The following is a 15,730-nucleotide window of genomic DNA, read 5'->3' as shown; positions in this document are numbered from 1 at the left end:
TTAGTAGAGGAATATACATCAGTTACAACAGATTATGCCACATCTTATCCATTGGCCAATCCCTTGTAGGCATTGAGGGAAACATTTCAAGGATAACCTTCTATGCGAAGAAAGCAGCACAGAGTAAAGTGCAAAATGACTGTAGAAGAAAGTAAAAAATGTAGGCAACCAATGAAAGAGTAGATGGGATGGAGGGCAATGCAACAGGTCAAGGGAAGAGTTGAGAGAAACAAAGTTGTGAATGGCTTAAATAGCATGGACAATAAACTTGAACTTGATATGGGAAAAACTGAAGGGATCAAATGGAGACGAGCGTTCAAATCCCTCCTTTAGGCTTTTACAGTGATAGATAGCTGACTTGAATCAGTTATTTCACTAAACATATAAGCCTGGTTTCTGGCAGTGAAGACATAACTGAAGATGACTGCAAGGTTATGAGCTGGGTATAACAAAATCACAGGGGTAGGCAACCTATGGCATGCGTGCCGAAGTCAGCACACAATCTGATTTTCAGTGGCACTCACACTGCCCGGGTCCTGGCCACCGGTCTGGGGGGCTCTGCATTTTAATTTTATTTTAAAATGACGCTTTTCTTAAACATTTTAAAAACTTTATTTACTTTATAATATATAAGTCAACTATTTTTGTATGTAGACATAGAAAGAGACCTTCTAAAAACGCTAAAATGTATTACTGGCACGCGAAACCTTAAATTAGAGTGAATAAATGAAGATTCGGCACACCACTTCTGAAAGGTTGCCAACCCCTGCAATATCACCATCGATCCCCATCAGTTAACAGTGACAGAGAATAAGGGTATTCAGGAAGGGTATTCAGATAAGGAGTTCACATAACTGACTACAAGTGAAAATGAAATGAAGTTTCAAGCTGTTGTAATACACATGATGTGTCTAATCCCCATTAAGTAGAAATATATTAATATTTATATTGTGGTCACACCTAATGGCAAACCAGATTGGGCCCTATTGGGCTAGATGCTGCACAGTCATAGAAAGGGGCACCTTCTTGTCCCAAGATCTTATAATCTAAAACAGGAAGCATCAGAGTTAAGGTTGTTTGCAGACCTTAACTCCAGCATTTTTTTAGATTTCTATATTTATTGAAATTAGTGCCAGCTCTAGGCACCAGCGTTCCAAGCATGTGCTTGGGGCGGCCCTTTTCAAGGGGCGGCACTTGTCTTTTTTTTGCGCTTTGGCGGCAGCACTACAGCTTTTTTTGGGGGGGTGGGGGGGGGAGGTGCGCTTGGGACAGCAAAAAACCTGGAGCCGGCCCGGATAGAAATGTTTTCAATTAACGGATAGTTGTACTTTGTAAAACAAAATTGGAGGGGCGGGGAGATTTGGGTATTTTATATTCAAAGCTCTACATATATAATTCCCACTATTACATGAAGATGCATTTTTTAATCTTTACAGTATAACACCAGTATCATTCCTACAAAACAGATACAATATCAATACCACATCTGAATGTTAAGTCTTAAAATGAATTTACCATTCCATTAAAATCAGTGTCTATACTGAATCATACATGTTGCCTTGGGTTACATGTCATGATGCCATCATAAACATCTGCTAAAGGAGAGATAAGCATTAGCTCTAATGCACAGGTGCCCAACCTATGGCCCGCAGGCCATATATGGCCAACCATGAGGCCTGTGGCCTTTGTTAACACAATATACTAGCATTTTGTCATCATGTTTACATCACGTTAGTTATGTGCCCTATAGGTTTTCCCCATTTTCTATAATTCTGATGCATGTTTTTTGCACTGATTACTTTGTTTTTAAATAGGTTGTGTCTATGTACAGTATTGTCTATCTAAATATACATGAAACAGAATCTATTTAGCCCTCACAAGGTTGTGTCAAGGGTTATTGGCCCTCCTGTGTAGTAAGGTTGGACACCACAATGCAACTGAAAACTGTGATGCTCTGTACCTCGGCGGGGAACACTCTGCACCCCCATGTTCATCCTTATAATATGACTGTGTGGTATCCAATGCAAAGTTTGTCATGTCAGGTGTCTTTGGAAGGCTCATGATTCACTGAGCATTGTTGTTATAGTAATGTTATAGGTTGTAATTTCGTTTATATAGTTATGAGGCTGAAAATGTGTCCTCATGGCTTAAAACAAGATCAGGCAAAACTCTCCAGAAGCACAGGGGCAGTTCACACCTCATCAGGGCACGTATGGGATAAATCCAGCCCTGCCTCACAGGAACAAAGGCACTGGCCTAGGCAGCAACAAAGGATCCACTGGACCCTCGAGTTACCCCTCTTCCCTTGGTCAGTTTGGGACTATGATGAGTCAACGCTCACCTGAGTCTGAAAAGGTGGGGGAGCCAAGAGGGAAGAAAGCACATGATAAAAGGGAGAGCCGTTTGCCATGCTCTCTCTCTCTTCCACCTCCATCTACAGACAACACACCAAATGACTGAAGCACTGATCAAAGGGGAGGGCCTGGCTAAAGGGCAACCAGCCAGCCTGTGGTGAGATGCATCTAAGTTTGTAAGAGCACTGAAAGTGTTAAGATCTTAGAATGCATTTTGCTTTTACTTCATTTGACAAAATCTGACTTCTTGTGCTTTGACTTATAATCACTTAAAATCTATCTTTTGTAGTTAATAAATTTGTTTGATTATTCTACCTGAAGCAGTGTGTCTGCTCTGAAGTGTGTCAGAGACTCCCCTTGGGATAACAAGCCTGATATATATCAATTTCTTTGTTAAACTGACAACTCATATAAGCTTGTAGCATCCAGCGGGCATAACTGGACACTGCAAGATGGAGGTTCCTAGGGTCGTGTCTGGGACCAGAGATATTGGCTAGTGTCATTTGGTTGCACAATCCAAGAAGTGGCTGGCCAAAAGTGTTCACTCACATAGCTGGGAACAGCTTACGTGCTAGAGGCTGTGCGGGAACCATCTGGGAGTGAGGGTTCTCACAACAGAGCAGGGTAAGGCTGGCTCAGAGAGTTGAGGATTGGAGTGACCTAGCAGATCATCGGTCCAGATAACACCAGGGGAACATCACAAAAAGTACTAATGCAATTTGAATATGGTATCACACATAATGACTTAGTTTGCCTGCCCAAAGTTTCCCCCATAAACTTCAGAGATCTCACACCTTGTAAAAGAAATGTGGGTACAGATATTTTCCAGAAGGCTTCCATCTTTTACTTATATTATCTTGAATATTTTTTAATTATATCTGAATTTCTTTTCTAAAACAACTTGGTACCAGAGGCTTCAAAAACTGTTATCTTGATATTTTACCTAATTAAATTAAAAAAAGACCAGCAACTTTATGATCTGACACTGTTACTGTACTTCTGTACTGGCTACTAAAAACGTAGCTCTTTTGCAGTTGTATTTATCAGCATGGATCAATCAATCAAAATGTGGCTTTAATACAACTCATCTGAAAACAGTGAACAATACATTTGTTTGCTTTCTGCCCTGTTCTAATTTTGGGGGTTGTACCTCATGACCTAGAATTGGTACTTCACAGAAGAACATGAGAGACCTGATGTCTCTGGAAGAAGGGTCAGAATCTGGGAGGAACCACGGGCCGTTATAGCAGGGATAAAGGAGAGACAAGAGAGAACACAGGGGGTAAAATCAAATCAGTATTTTGGGTGTCTGTATACTAATGCAAGAAGCATGGGGAATAAGCAGAAAGAATTTGAAATCCTAGTTAATAAACACTACTACGACATCACAGAGACTTGGTGGGGTAATATGCATTACTGGAATATTGGCATAGAAGGGTACAGCTTGATCAGGAAGGACAGGCAGAGGGAAAAAAGGGAGGAGGTGTTGCTTTATATATTAAAAATTTATACATTTGGACTGAGGTTAAGATGGAAATAGGATACAGACTTGTTGAAAGTCTCTGGATAAGGATAAAAGGGCTAAAAAAAAACCAAATAAGGGTGATGTCAGGGTAGGTGTCTACTACAGACCATCTAACCAGGAAGAAAAAGTGGATGATGCTTTTTTTAAACTAACAAAATCATCCAAAGCACAGGACTTGATGGTGATGAGGTACTTCAACTGCACATACATCTGTTGGGAAAATAATAAGGCAGGGTGCAGATTATCCAACAAGTTCTTGGAATTTATTGGAGACAATATTTTTAGTTCAGAAGGTGGAGAAAGCTACTAGGGGAGAGACTTTTTTAGATTTGATTTTGACAAATAGGGAAGAACTGGTTGAGAATTTGAAAGTGGAAGGCAGCTTAGGTGAAAGTGATCATGAAATGGTAGAGTTCATGATTCTAAGGAATGGTAGGAGGGATAACAGCACAATAAATATAATGGATTTCAAGAAGGCAGACTTTAGCAAACTCGGATCTCCTCGGAAACAAGTCTAAAGGGAAAAACAGTTCAAGACAGTCTGCATTTTTCCAGAAAGACATGATTAAAGGCACAAAAGCAAATAATCCCACTGTGTACGGAAGATAAGTATAGCAAGAGACCATCCCATCTTAACCAGACCTTCAGTGATCTGAAACTCAAAAAAGGAGTCCTACAAAAAGTGAAACTAAGTCAAATTACAAAGGAAGAAAACAAACACAAATATGTAGGTACAAAATTAGAAAGTTCAAGCCACAAAATGAGATTAAACTAGCTACAGACATAAAGGGTAACAAGAAAACATTCTATAAATACATTAGAAGGAAGAGGAAGACCCAGGACAAGGTAGGCCCATTACTCAATGAAGGTGGGAAAATAACAGAAAATGTGGAAATGGCATAAGTGTTATATGACTTTTGTGTTTCGCTTTTCACCAAAAAGCTTAGTAGCAATTAGATGTCTAACAGTGAATGCCAGTGAAAATGAGGTAAGATAAAAGGCTAAAATATGGAAAGAACAAGCTAAAAATTACCTAGGCCTTGTCTACACTACACAGTTTTGTTGGCAAAAGGCAGTTGAGGTGCACACACTATAATGCTCCTCGCTAACAAAACTCTCCTGCTTTGCTGACAAAATATAACCACCTTCACAAGAGGCACAGAGCTTTTTGCGGCAAGGTTAAATGGACAAACAGTCAATGTAGACACTGCATTCATTATGTCACCGTAACTGGCCTCTAGGAGCCCACAATGCTCACCATGACTGCTCTGCTCACCGTTTTGAACTCTGCTACCCTGCATCCAGCTATACTGGCACACGCCCCTTCCCATTCAAGACCCAGGAAGTTTTGAAATTGCTCAGCATAGAGAGCTACTGCCCAGCTGAGCACGCCGGCTCCTCGCAGCAAACACACTCCACCCTGGACTACAGGGGAGGAGGTGGATCTCTTTGGTCTGTGGGAGAACTCAGATGGAATCATGGAATCAAAACACCAACACAGAATCCTGCTCTCCCTGGCACTAGGACCACAGTGCCAGGCAGTGTGGGCTGTGTCATAAATAAACAGATCAGGGTTAAGGTCTCTTTTACCTGGAAAGGGTTAACAAGCTCAGTAACCTGAGAAACACCTGACCAGAGGACCAATCAAGGGACAGGATAATTTCAAATCTCTGTGGAGGGAAGCCTTTGTCTGTGTTCCTTGTTGGCTCTGTGTTCTCTTTTTGGATCTAAGAAAGGCCAGACATGTCTCCAAGTTCTCCTGGAGTAGTTCCTACTATCCAATAGTAAGTATTAATTAGAAAGGCGGATTAGTCTTATAATTTGATTTCTACATTTGCAATTGTGTGTTTGCTGAAGGAAATTCTTTATTTCTGTTTGCTGTTACTTTGCTTTTACAGAGAAAGAAAGGAGGGGGAATTCTCTCCAGAGATTGATAAGTTTAGACCCTGTATTTTTGCATCTTGGTAATACAGAGATAGTGTACTTTTTTCTTTCTTTAATAAATTCTTTTCTTTGGACTTGGTTAATTCCTTCTCTTGTGGAGATTCAAGGGAAAGGGAGGGGGGAAGAGTGAGTTATCCTGAGGTTGATTCACAGGGTTGAATCGGTGTAAATCTCTCCAGAGTGGCTATGAGAGAGGGAGGGGGGAAGTGGGCTGCTTCCCTGTGTGTAGAGATTCAGGGAGATTGAATCTGTGTTCCCCAGGGGAAGTTTGGGGAAGGACTGTGTCCCAATCCACGTACCTGATTGGGTGGTGGCAGCTTTTACCAGATCTAAACTAGGATTTTTAGTTTAGAGGGAAACCAGTGCAGGTCCCCATTTTGGAACCCAACAGCTCTAAGTGGGGGTGAGACCTATGACAGGCTGCTGTTGGGGAGGGGTGGAAGGAAGACTACTGATGTTCTGTGCAGAGCCAGGGAGGGAGGTGGGATTTGATGTCAGAGTGTCCCTCTCCTCCTGCCTGTGTACCAATCTCTGCTGAGTTGGGGTGAAGGGACAGGGAAACACCAGCTGTCTATGCACCAGCTTATGCCTCAGGACTGATTGCTTCCAGCTGCTGTCTGAACAAGTGTTCAGGCTGGTGAACTCTATACTTAAAGAGACAGCATGCCAACATACTCACTCCCCCCAATACACACACACACTCACTGTCTCTCTCTCTCACATAACCATGCACTCCTTGCCACAAACTCTCCCCCTCCTCACCCTTCTGTGGGCTTCTTGTGTTAGTGTTCAGCAATGTCAGTTTGGTCTTATTTCTGTGTTATTTTCAAAAGATTAAAATGTGTTACTTTTCAGGCACACACAGCAATCTTTACAAGGTTCATAGCACGGTGCAAACAAACAATGCCAGGCTTAGCACAGTACAGCAACACACATTACTGTGGCTCAGTATTAATATGCTCCTTCAAGGCATCCCTCAGCCAAATAGCTCCCCATTGGGCTCCTCTTATAGCCTTGTGTTCATAACACATGGCACAATGTGAACAGCAATGCAGGATCCATCCTTTATGACAGAGATGACTGGGTTGCAGATTACCAGGGCAGTTGAAAAGCAGCTGGCAATGTAGCAGGATGCCCATGGAATGATGGGATTGAGAAACCATCATGTGCCACTGTATCTGCCCCCATGAGGCTCTGCAAACCCTTCCTTAACCACCCTGCACCCAACTGCACAGTGTGGTAGCTTCCCACACTGCACTGCTCTCTGTGTCGATGCAAGAGCTGCTATTATGATGCACTCCACTAACACAAGGAGCATAGTGTGGACATGCAACAGTAGTTTAATTACAGCTTTGGCTGTACATCAGCATAACTTGCATTGACAAAACTCTGTAGTGTAGACAGAGTTAGACAAGTTAGATGTTTTCGAGTCACCAGGGCCTGTGTACCAGTCTCTGCTGAGTTGGGGTGAAGGGACAGGGAAACACCAGCTGTCTATGCACCAGCAGCTATAGAAATACATCCTACAATACTCAACTTGCTGACTGAGGAAATATCTGAGCCATTAGCAATTATCTTCAAAAAGTCATGGGAGAGTTTCCAGAGGACTGGGCAAGTACAGTGCCAAAAGGGAAATAAGGACAACCCCGGGAATTACAGACCAATCAGCTTAAATTCAGTACCCAGATAGATAATAGGGGCAAACTATTAAGCAGTCAATTTATAAACATCTAGAAGGTAAGTAAAAATCAGAACAAATTGTATGAAACCAATCTAACAGCTTTCTTTGCCAGGGTAACAAGCCTTGTGAATGGGAGGGAGTGGGGGGGAAGCAGTAGATGTGGTATAACTTAACTTTGGTAAGGCTTTTGATACTGTCTCGCATGACCTTTTCATAAATAAACTAGGGATATGAAACCTAGATGGAGCTACTATAAAGTGACTGCATAAGTGGTTGGCAAATGGTTCCCAGAGAGTTATCAGTTGTTCACAGTCAAGCTGGAAGCGCATAGCAAGTGGGGTTCCACAGGGATCAGTTCTGAGTCCAGTTCTGTTCAATCTCCACATCAATGATTTAGACAAAGGTATAGACTACATGTATAAAATCTGTGGACAATATCAAGCTGATAGGGGTTGCAAGTGCTTTGAAGGACAGGATTAAAATTCAAAATGATCTGGACAAACCCGAGAAATGGTCTGAAGTAAGTGGGATGAAATTCAATGAGGACAAATGCAAAGTACTCCACTTAGAAAGGAACAAGCAGTTGCACACAGACAAAATGGGAAATGATTGCCTAGGAAGGAGTACTGTGGAAAGGGATCTGGAAGTCATAATGGAGCACAAGCTAAATATGAGTGAACAGTGTAACAAAAAAAGTGAACATTCTGGGGTGTATTAGCAGGAGTCTTATAAGCAAGACACGAGAAGTAATTCTTTCGTTTTACTCCACGCTGATTAGGAATCAACTGGAATATTGGGTCCGCTTCTGGGCACTACATTTCAGGAAAGATTTGGACAAAGTCCAGAGGAGGAAAACAAAAATGATTAAAGGTCTAGAAAATATGACCTACAAAGAAATACTGAAAAAAATGGGTTTGTTTAGTTTGGAGAAGAGAAGACAGAGGGGACATAACAGTTTTTGAGTAGATAAAAGGTTGCTAAAAGGAGGAAGGAGAAAAAGTGTTCTCCTTAGCCTCTGAGGATAGGACAAAAAGCAATGGGCTTAAATTGCAGCAAGAGCAGTTTAGGCTGGACATTAGGAAAAATTAACTGTCACCATGGTTAAGTATTGGAATAAATTTCCTAGGGAGGTTCTGGAATCTCCATCACTGGAGATTTTCAAGAGCAGATTAGACAAACACCTGTCAAGGATGGTCTAGATAATGCTTGGTCCCCTTCCTTGAGTGCAGGGGACTGGACTAGAAGACCTCTCAAAGTCCCTTCCAGTCCTACAATTCTAGGTCAATTCCTGTTACCAATCTCTTCCAATATCTTCTCTAGTTATTTAAGTGGCAAATTGGCATGCTCCAAAGCAAGTGTCTCTAACCAACCTCCTGATGTGACGTGAGCAAACACAAGCAGATGGGGTTATTCTTTTCTAAAACAGGGAGCCTGTGCACCCAAGGAACAAACATTGAAGCTAATTATATTCAAGATGGAGAGTTTCTAAGGAGAAAGCCCTTTTCCTATGCATGTAGAGACGCCAGCAAACAACGGGGTCATTTCTGAAGCAATGAAGTTAAAGCTTTAGAAGAGAAAAATCAGGAATTCAGCTACCTCACTTCAACCAACTGCACAGACGGCAACCAACCTGCCCCAGGGCCCAGGCACGCTCAGCGGGGAGTAACACCTGCACAGTGACTACCCCCTCCCCGCCGCACAGCGCTCCAAGGCAGGCGCAAAGCAGCCCATAGCCCCTGGCAGACCAGAGGAGCGTGGAAACAGGCACAGCATCACTACGGCCGCAGGCGCCACATCCCCAAGGCTCGGGGAACACTGGAGCCTCCCTCGTCGCCTCTGAGCCCAAGAACTAGCGCCCTCCCCACCCCCGAGCGTTGACTCCCGACCAGACTCTCCCCATCTCGCAGCCCCAGGGCTGCGCCCGTGTCAAGCTGCCCCGTGTCCCTCCGCCGGGCCCGTCGTACCTGGCCGGGTAGCGCCGCCTGCTGCTCCCCGAGGAGGCGCTCGCGCATCCTCTTGCTCCGAGCGCTGGGCAGGGCGGAGAAGCCTGCTCGGGGCGGGGTCCAGGAGCGATCGCGGCCGCCGGGCTCCCCCTTCCCCGCGCCAGCGCTCGCTTAGCCGGCCCCACCCCACTCCGCGAGTGGGCGGGGCTTCCTCCCGCACATGCGCAGAGCAGACACGACACTTCCGCCACGCCGCGGCCCAGTTCCGGTGCCTGCGGCGGCTGGAGTCCCAGCGCCCGGCCCTGCCCCGCCCCTCACGCTAAGGGGGCGCCCCGCAGCGCCCGGCCCCGCCCCGCCCCTCACGCTAAGGGGGCGCCCCGCAGCAGCTTGGCCCTGGAGCGGGGAGCAGCGCAGGGTGAATAAACCCCGGCGCATGGTCGGGGGGCGGGGTTCAGCGCGGTCGCTAAGATGCGGCGCCCCGCACGCTGGGGCCACTCACCCGCCTGTAGTTCGACGGTGACCTCCCTCTGCACCCCAGCGCTCGCTGTGACAGCATCGCAGACAGTTGCACAGAGCCCTGGCGCTGCCCCCGTTGGGGTGGCCTAACCGCAGCCGTACGTCCTCGCTGCCTTATTAGCTCCCGCATCGGCATCCCCATGGAGCCCAAGCCGCCTCCCCTCCCTTTCTCCAGCTGGAGACATTTCGGTGTGGATGGAAGTTGGGTTAGGGATAAGACTGGAGTTTTACCTAAACTAATGCTACGGGTAAGATGAGCATTCACAGCAACAGCGGGATTAAAACTAGAGCCCTATTAAATTCAGGTTCCATTTCAGTCAATTTCATGGTCATAGGATTTTAAAATTTGTACATTTCATTATTTCAGATATTGAAGTATGAAATTTCACAGTGCTGTAATTGTACACAGTGCTGTAATTGGCCGGGGGGGAGTTGCCAGGTTATTTTTGGGCGGGGGGATTGTCGTACTTTTACCCTTCTGCCTTCAGAAATGGGCAACTGGAATGTGGCGGCTGCTGGCTGGGAGCCCAACTCTGAAGGTAGAGCCACTGCCAGCAGCAGTGCAGAAGTAAGGGTGGTGTGGTATTGCCATGGTGTGGTACTTCTGCATTGCTGCCTTCAGAGCTGGGCCCTAGCTCTGCAGCCGCCATTCTCTGACTCTCCAGCTCTGAAGGCAACAGTGTAGAAGTGAGGGTGGCATGGTATGGTTTTGCCACCCTTACTTCTGCACTGCTGCTGCTGGGGCGCTGCCTTCAAAACTGGGCACCCAGCCAACAGCCCTCGCTTTCTGGCCATGCAGCACTGAAGGCATTGCAGAAGGAAGAGTGACAATGCTGTGAACCTCTAAAATAATCTTGCAGCCCCCTTGCAACTCCCTTTTGGGTCAGGACCCCCAATTTGAGAAATACTGGTCTCCTGTGAAATCTGTATTGTATAGGGTGCTGGTTCTAGCTTGTTTTATCGGAAAAGATCTACCCACAGGTGTGGGCCAGGTTCTGACCCTGCCCCCACTCAGGGCCAGTATCACGTAGCATAAGCTGAGACTGCCCCTACATGGAGTGCAGCTATGTGCAGGCAGGCAAGAAAGCTGGGCAGGTAAACTAAGCTAGCCAAACTGACCATCCCCATTTAAGTGGATAGGACTGAGGTGACAGGACAGGTGCAGAAGTTGACTTAGGGTGTGATCAAATCCTCTCCAGGACCACTTGGTAGAGGACACCCTCTGCCTAATTCCATTGTGACAGATGCAGTGAACTCCTGGGGCCAGCAACATCATTCTAAGTCCATCCCTTATGACAGGGATTGGAAGTGCCTTGACTTATTTGGACAAAAGGCCTACTCTTCTGCTACTCTGCAATTTAGAATTGCAAACTACCAGGCCTTAAAAGCAAAATATGATTACATGAACTATACCAAACTTAATGTCTTTATTGACCATCTCCTGGGATCACCATGGGAACAGTTTCGAGCCATTATCAACAAAGGGCAGTTGGCGGCCAAAACAGCACTCCAGATGGTGCTTGACACAGTGGCCTGGTCCATCTCAACAGTGGTTGTGATGTGGTGAGCTTCAGTGGTTACATCTTTCAGGCTTCCCAAAGGAGGTGCAACCAGCTGTCAAAGACCTCCCCTTCTAAGAATTTATATTGTTTTCTGAGAAGACCAGCCTGTCACTCCACACATTTAAGGACTCCAGAGCCACACTTTGGTCACTGGGGATCTGTACATGCAGACAAAAGAGAAAAATTAGTCCTCAGTCTTCTCTCAGACTGCATACACCACAGGTCCCACCACAATGCTACTATGAGCCACAAAGAAAGAAATCCAAATTCTAGAGGTACAAACCATTAGACCTTCAGTTTTCATCATCACAATCTGCCACTTCAGAACATCAGTTCTGACATCCTGGTTGAGGCCTTTGACATCAGCTGCACTTCCCAACCCATTGCATCCCTTTGGATGCTACCTTGCTTTGTTCTGCCTTAACTGGAGACACACAACATCTGACAGATGGGTTTTGGAGATTATCTCCAATGGGTGTTGGATCCACTTCAATTCTCTCCCTCCCCCTCACCCCTTGTCACCTTCCAGCGACCCTTCTCACAAGAGACTGTTATAACAGGAGTTATTGATAGGAACTCTGTGGTAAAGAACCTACTGAGGGCAGTTCGCCTGTGCAGCACTAAGTAGCCTTGAGGCAGGGCATGAGGAGGGGAGAGCACATGTGTAGGCTGAACAGACAGTGCTACCAAAGATCTCCAATCAGAAGCACAGGGATGCATATACACCAACAGTGGAACATCCATAGGGGAACACATCTTGAAGAACTATCATTACTGCACAAGGTGAGTAACTTATTTTCCCTCTAGCCAACCTCCCAACTGACCTGCATTCTAGCCCCCCCAAGCCTGACACCTACTGCAGGCATAGCATGGTGGGGCTGATTGAGCCCATAGTAACAACCCTTTCCTAGCTACTGTGGGGTTTGTATACCTTCTCTCAGTGATCAGCTGTCAGTGCTTGTCATCTTGGGCTTTGGAAACTCCACTCCATTCCTGAGGCAGTTCATTGAGAGAAATGGGAAGCGTAAGACTGACAGAGAGGAAGGGACATCTGGTGGCAATTAAGCTGAAGAGCAGTTTAAGGAGAAAGGGAAAAATACAAAAGCATATGAGAGCAAATAAGTTTGTAGACTTATTGGGAGTTATTCTAAACGATGGAAAAAGGAATAATGAGACCTGTCAGTATATCACTACAGAAGTACCTTAAAAGAAGTAGAGGTATGAACAAGTTAGCTAGAGATTAAAGGAAAAGAATAGAATAAGATTCCATGAAAAAAAGACATAATGAATATTAAAGCAGTTGTCTTTTAGATGATGATAATTGTTAGTAGATTAAAAATCTAAGTAGCCCAAACCCCATCCTCCTCCTAAATCATCTCTCCAGCAGGCACAAAGGAATAGAATGAGCTCCATCTCAAATGTTTTTAGGCCAGGTTGGGGAACTTGTGGGAGTTTTGCTGAGACTTTATTTGGACCATTGTGGGTGCTGTAAAGAGAAAAGAGCTAGCATGTAACAGTCTGGAAAGAGACATAGCAGCAGCTTGAGATAACATCAACTGCCAGGCTTTTTGTCTTGTAAAATATAAACTATTAATGACAGTTTTTGAAGATTTTCTTTTTTCTTAAACATAAATAATTATTTTATTCCCATTAGCCCTTTGCCATTTCCTTATCTATTTTAGCAACAGGTACAAAATGTTCTTTGATATTGGGGTTAACACTCACCTATAGTACCAGATACACATCCACATGTAAAATCCACAATGTATCTTACTCTGTCTTTTAGATCGCTGGATACGCTTAGTGTAAAATAAAATGTATTTATACTACATTCAGTACTGCTCAGAAGCTCATGCGCACACACATAAGTACAACTCACCATGCATCCCTGTTTATACTCAGATGCATTAACACACATACTTGTGTGCATAAGCCCATATACAACAACCTGTTTATATGCTGACAATAATATAACACAGCAAGCAGTTGACTGCATATATATACAGGAACATACATATACAGGCACCAGTCCCTGTACTTAAAGGCATCCAACACTAGGGATTCACATGCATGGGATAACAGACACACATGCACAGCCATGTCATGTGAAAATTTAGGCACAAGCACAGAAACATGGGTGGCCACTCAGAAACAAGCATGGAAAGAGACATGGATATATATGGTCATGCAGACATAGCCATATACGCAGAGACAGATAGCCTTATGTCCTTCTATGCATGTAGACAGATGCCATGCACAGATGTCCATTCAAAGGCACACATCTGCATGTATGGGAATGCATGCAGACACATGCTCATTCATGAACACGTGAACAGATACATACAGAGATGTGTGTATACATACACATACTCTGAGGCACAGGAATGCATACACTACATAGGGTTGCAAACTCTGAAGCTATTCAGGAAGATTTTTTTTCCTACATGAAGTAATGTAATTTTCTTAAAATATCCTATTAAAATCTCCCAGATTGCTTTCAATAATCACTGGGAGATGGATGCAGATTTTGAGAGAAACCAGGCCAATCCTGGAGGGTTGGCAACCCGAATGGACTCGCCCGGCCATTCACAGACACTGATGCAGCACAGCTATGCAAATACCCTCCTCCATCAATCATCTAGCCCCCGGGCCCCGCCTTGCCCCGCCCCTGGACGCGTGGAACCTGTCTCTCTCCGCTCTTTGCTGTCACGTGCTGCTTTTCTCCTCGTTACCACGGTGAAGCCACAATCGCTGCCCCGCTAGCTGAGAGGCGCAGCCTAACATGCTTGGCTCGCATCATCCAATGGGAGTGGGCGTTGGGACGAGCTCACCCATTCCGGTGTGAGAGGTGGGTCTGTAGCTAAGTTGGGTTGAGCGGAGAGCGCGGTGGCTGCTGCTGCGGTAGTAGCAGGGGAAGGTGAGTTGGGAAGGGGCGCGGCGGTTGTCGGAGCCGGCTCCTGGGGAGCAGCTCGTCTCCCCTGCCGAGCCAGGAGCGGGGGTTGGCCGTTGCAGCGCCTGTCCGCCTCGGGGGTGGGGGTGTGGGCGCTGCTGGTCGAGGCTGGTGGGGCGCGTGTGTGAGGCTGGTGCCGCGGGCAGCGGGAGCCGGTCCGGGGGCGGGCGGTTTATTCGTAGCTCTGGGGGAGAGGGCGGTTCTGGGGCTCCCTGTCCTTATGGGGGCGGCGGCCCTTGGTCCGTGGGTCACCGCTGCCGGCTCCTCACATCGCATCGGCTGCTGGGGACAAGTGTAACCCACGGGCACCGGAGTCAGCTTCTCTCTCCTGGGTCTTAGGCCTTCACCTGCAGCCCTGACCTGCGAGGGCCCCTTGGGGAGCAGCTCTGTTTGGCGGGGCCTGGCCCCTCCCCACTCGTGTTTGTTTCCATCTCTGCTTGCTCTCCACCTAGCCGTGGTGCCAGCCGCAGTGCGATCTCTGACCCTCTCGCCCATAAATAGCCCATCCTGCCTTTTGTGCACCCCGATATCTTTCCTGCACAGATCGGCAAAGCCATCACCCTCCCCGGTGCAGATCCCTTTTTAAGACACCCGTTTATCATGATGTGTACAAGAAACTAAGCATCTAATTAGGACCAAACTGTGGTGCTTGTCTTTGGTTGGGCTGTGCTTAGCCTCAGCTCTTCTCCTCCCAAAAGCTTCTTAGTCACTAAAGAGTAGTTTACCTCATTTTGGGATAGCTTCTAGCAATAACCTTTAAGTATAGCTAATAGCTCTAAATTAGCTTGACTAAAAACAAAGCTTATTAAACTTAGATGATGAACTACAGAAAGTAATAAATGGAAAACTTCATACTGCAGTTGAAGATCACCTCTGTCTGTACAGTAACTCCTCACTTAAAGTCATTCCGCTTAACATTGTTTTGTTGTTATGTTGCTGATCAGTTAGGGAGCATGCTCATTTAAAGTTGTGCAATGCTCCACTCTTACATTGTTTGGCTGACTGCTTTCTCCACAGCTGGTGGCCTCCCTATGGCCCCCTTCTCCCCAGTGCCTCCTGCCCGCTGGCAGACTCTGTGGATCAGCATCTTCCCCCATCTCCCCCTGCCCTTGGCAATCAGCTGTCTTGTGGTGTTTTGGAGGCAGAAGGGAGTGGGAGGAGCAAGGACTCTGCATGCCTCCCCCCCCCCCCCCATGCAGCAATCAGCTGGCTTAGCATTTAGAAGGGAGGGGAGGGGCCAGGACACAGCAAGTAA

General features: G+C 45.9%; 2 protein-coding genes and 1 long non-coding RNA gene across 12 annotated transcripts in view; 1 reads left to right on the top strand and 2 right to left on the bottom strand.

Moving 5' to 3' along the window:
- CLCN3 (chloride voltage-gated channel 3) overlaps positions 1–10,068 on the bottom strand; it is a 117,768-nt gene extending 107,700 nt beyond the window's left edge. The window contains exon 1 of one of the 3 annotated variants that reach the window (XM_039542332.1): positions 9,947–10,068. The gene's annotated coding sequence lies outside the window, so the exon portion shown is untranslated. Of the gene's footprint in view, positions 1–9,468; positions 9,692–9,946 lie in introns of those variants that run through there. The other 2 variants (XM_039542334.1, XM_039542331.1) reach the window with 2 other exon arrangements.
- Positions 7,355–15,730, top strand: part of NEK1 (NIMA related kinase 1) — a 142,155-nt gene continuing 133,779 nt past the window's right edge. For 6 of the 8 annotated variants that reach the window (XM_039542326.1, XM_039542329.1, XM_039542328.1 and 3 more), the window contains exon 1: positions 14,345–14,442. The gene's annotated coding sequence lies outside the window, so the exon portion shown is untranslated. Of the gene's footprint in view, positions 7,561–14,247; positions 14,443–15,730 lie in introns of those variants that run through there. The other 2 variants (XM_039542325.1, XM_039542324.1) reach the window with 2 other exon arrangements.
- Positions 11,226–14,291, bottom strand: LOC120407025. Its single transcript, XR_005599751.1, has 4 exons — positions 14,209–14,291; positions 13,251–13,324; positions 12,457–12,591; positions 11,226–11,683 (listed from the first exon to the last, which is right to left on the bottom strand). It is a non-coding gene; the product is annotated as an uncharacterized LOC120407025 (long non-coding RNA).

The sequence above is a fragment of the Mauremys reevesii genome, linkage group 5, assembly GCF_016161935.1.
Source record: "Mauremys reevesii isolate NIE-2019 linkage group 5, ASM1616193v1, whole genome shotgun sequence".
Classification (NCBI taxonomy): Eukaryota; Metazoa; Chordata; order Testudines; family Geoemydidae; genus Mauremys; species Mauremys reevesii.
The sequence above is the reverse complement of the archived record's forward strand: the minus strand, read 5'-3'. Positions and strand labels throughout refer to the sequence as shown.